Source organism: Humulus lupulus, chromosome 4 (genome assembly GCF_963169125.1).
Source record: "Humulus lupulus chromosome 4, drHumLupu1.1, whole genome shotgun sequence".
In the NCBI taxonomy this organism is placed as follows: Eukaryota; Viridiplantae; Streptophyta; class Magnoliopsida; order Rosales; family Cannabaceae; genus Humulus; species Humulus lupulus.
In genome coordinates, this window is record NC_084796.1 from 216178239 (window position 1) to 216182252 (window position 4014).

General features: G+C 27.8%; 1 long non-coding RNA gene across 1 annotated transcript; it reads left to right on the forward strand.

Annotated features, from left to right (window-relative positions):
- Positions 1 to 347: 347 nt before the first annotated feature.
- On the forward strand, positions 348 to 3056 carry LOC133829406 (uncharacterized). The gene is made up of 2 exons (XR_009891750.1): positions 348 to 457; positions 2831 to 3056. It is a non-coding gene; the product is annotated as an uncharacterized LOC133829406 (long non-coding RNA).
- The last annotated feature ends 958 nt before the right edge of the window (positions 3057 to 4014 follow it).

A 4014-nucleotide genomic window follows, 5' to 3' on the forward strand; every position in this document is an offset into this window, starting at 1 on the left:
TATAATTATTTTTTTAGCATACCTCAAAATTACTAGTGGGTATCCCATTTAATTTTCAAAAGCTCCAATTTGAGCCCTGGATTGAGTTCACTTTTCTTTTTGTTTTTTTTTTCATCTGTTATTTTTTTTTCTTTCAGATTTTTTTCTTTCATTCTTTAATGAGTTGATGTATTTCTCGTTCATGTCAAATGGATTTGAGAGGTTCTCATCAAAGACACAAACAATCATTCATTATTAATATTTGTGTATATAAATAATATATATTTATATATTTAGCATATAAGTTTCATTTTTATTGATTAGGCATGTCATTACTTTTTCTTTTCACATGAATATGGACATTTTTCACCTTTACTTTGTTTTTTATTAGCACATAAAAAAGGAGAACAATGATTTGTGTGGAAAAATTGGGAAGAGAACAAGGAGACCTTTGTACAAAAGGAGATCAAGAAAAAAGGTGATATAGGCATAATCTAGTTTTTGTTTCAATTGATTACTTGATTTTTTGTTCTATGTGCTTTTTTATTTTATTTGCTTGTAATTTGCTAGCTTTTCTTTCTTTCCTAATTTGTGGATCATGTGTTTGTCAAAATGCCTTAATGAGACTAGTGTTTGTGTCATTTATTGTTGAGTGGAAATCGATGTATTAAACAACTTATTTTGTGGGTAATTTTCCTATGTTTTCATCTTCCTCCTTAAGTTTATCAATTTGAATAGACATAAGTATCTTAGTTGAATTCAAGTTTGTTGGTAATAATATTTTTAATGCTAATACTGCAATGGAAGGTACCTTCGAAGCCACTATCACCAAAGTTGTTCATATGTCCACTTGTCTCTCACGGTGAAATTGACGGCTACTAATCACTGCTCATTATCTTGGGTTTGAATCAGATTTGATATTATTTATGAGCTACATGTAGTATTATATAATACATACCACGTTGAACTTTTTATATGTGATAATGGTATATATAAACTGCTTATTCATCTTTATAACTAAGTACATATCGTTCTTTAATTTGTCTACAATAAGTTAGAATATGGTATTTTTTGTTCTGGGTTTTTCATGAGGAAGAGTAGGTTGAGTAATGACTAATGCACGAGGAGGAGTAGGTTGAGTAATGGCTAATGGGGAAGAGAAAATTAGTAACTTTTATCATCTTGGGTTTAAAAATGAAGTATTACATTGATGAAAACATATTTTAGAATGGATACCATATTATTTGTTATATGGATAATATACTTCTTTGACTCTTGTGGTAATATCATAATTTCAAATTTATTAAAAATACATAATAATATATAGTGTTACAAGCTTAGACTACAAATGACAAAATATAAAAAGAAAAAAAATGTGAGAAAGAAAGACCAAAGCTTAATGATGTTAAATTAATACAAAAGATAATATTAAAAAAAGCTTAATGGTTTATGATATCACCACCTTTGATGGTTTATTTATTTTATTTTATTTTCTAAAATACCCTCTTTGATGGTTGAACAAAAGAAACTCATTTGTTTTGTTTCTTTGGTCTCTACATTGACTGTGATGCATAGTTTCTTGGTGTATTTGTGTGCTACTTATAACTAGTACCCACCACTACCTGGTTTTTCGGTTTTCCTCTGCTTTCCAGCTAGATTTTATTGCTGAGGTGAATTGAGAGAGCCAATAATATCATGGTAAAGTTGATTTATTTTATTATAATGGTAGTGTGGTTCAATAGACTTTTTTTTTCTTCACACAAATTAATCAAAGGGGAGCATTATATTTAAAAGTTGTTCTTTGTGGGTTTTATCCTTTATTTGTTGGCTAGTTAAATTGTTGAAAGTTTGTTTATTAATTTGATGCACGGTTTTTAGTTGACAATGGAAATGATTCTTAGTGGTAATTTGTTTTCTTGGCAAGTTAATCATGTCAAAAGATAGAAATGAACTCACTAAATAGTATAAATGCTTGTCAAACTTCTTACTCTTATTATGGATTCTATACTTATTTTTTTGTTCGTTTTATTTCATCATATATGAGTATTAATCTGATGTGTAGCTCTTCCTTAGACATAGGTGAATAACTTTGAAAATCGAAACCTTTGGGCATGAAGAGATATGCATTGGTAGTAATAAGGCATATATGACTTAAGAGTGGAAACTAGTTTAATGATTTATCTATATTTGTTTCAATAGAGTAGCTTCTGATAATATTTATGTCATTTATATTTTTACTTAATCACTCTTATTCCACACTAAAATTTTATCCTCAAATAGCAAAGGCTTTCTACACTAGGTCTTGCAAAACATCACTAGTTGGGTACTCAAAGTTATTTGTGTTATTCATATATTTAGTTACTTTGTGTTGTATGGATGTCTTGTCTTTATAATATCTCTGATTTAAATTATATAAGCATGTTTTTTTTTTGTTGTTGCTGTTCATTAGAATGGCTTTTACTTAAACTATATGTATAGTAGAGTTTACATTTCACAACTTTGTAGCACTTTTAGTTGCATATACTTATACTTGAATCTTTTGTTCCTTCTGCCAATATTTCATAGAAATTTTCTTAGCAACCAACCAACGAGAGAAAAAATTGTTGATTTTATAAGAGCACCATCAATTAGTTCTCTTCTACATAGACTGTTCCAATTCAAGTGATTGCTAGAGGACATAATTCATACATTATCACTGTTGGACATCATTGCTCTTCTATCATTCTATGTGGTTCACTGTTATTTAGTTTTTAGCTCATTCTCCCATTCTGTTCATATAATTTTTGCTTCTAACATAACAATTCACCTCTTGCTTTGCTAATAATTTAATGATTTATTTTGCAATTTGCAGGTAATGAGATCATATTTCTTCGGAACAAAATTAAGCAATATTTATTGAGGTCTTTAGAATCAAATAATTTATTTCTCCAACATTGTACACTTCTTGTTACATATTCAGTGATGTTAGAATTATAACTTGGTAGAATTTATTTTGTATTAAAATTTGTAAGCCTAAACAAGACTAACTATTGTAATTCTATTGAAGACATTAATAAGAATTTATTTATATTTTCTTATTTTTCTTATGGTTAGATTTTGTTCTTCACAATAAAAGAAAAAATTTGTAATAACTACTGTATAAAAAAAATGTAGAATAAATTAGTGTTATATAAATGAATATATAATGAGAATTTAAACTTATCTAAATATTAAAATAATACGAAAAATGTGTTATAATATCTATTACAATAACACTTTTTATAAGTAAAGAATTTTGTTATGCAAACATCATTATATAACACAAATAATGTGTTGTACTAAAGTGTAGTAAACACAAAATGTGTTATACTAAAGTGTAGTATAACACAAATTTATAAGTATTGAAATGTGTTATATAATCGACTATAAATAATATAATTAAACACTTATCTATTTATTAAAATAACACAGAAAGTGTGTTATCGTTGACAGTATAATAACACATCTGTATAACAATGATAAAGTGTTATGTAAAGTACCCTGACCTACGATAACATAGTCGGTCTTAACACATCATAAAGTGTTATGGTATGTTTTGATAACACATTTTTGATGTTATTAAAAGCATTTCTTCTTGTAGTGATTGCTGGTTATAAATATGATAATTATAATAACCTAAGGTTTAGATAGAGCCAATAGGAATATGATACTTGTCATAAGCATGATTATTAAGGAATAATTATTTTAATGATAAAATAAGAGAATATAAGACTTAGTCTTCACCAGAAACTGTTAGGGTCGTAGTTTGACTCAGTCAAAGTAGTTATCCAACCTTAATTATGTTGAAAAAGTGGAATTACGTGTTTAAAATAATCACGTATGCTGATATATTGCAGCATTAGAACCGATATATCGCCTGACGATGAATACGGAAAACACGTTGACGTTGCATGATCGTACGAACAGAGACTCGGAACTAGAGGCAGCCGATATATCAACACATAGGGGCAATATATCGCCCATATTTATTTAATTTTTTTTTAATTTGTATAAACC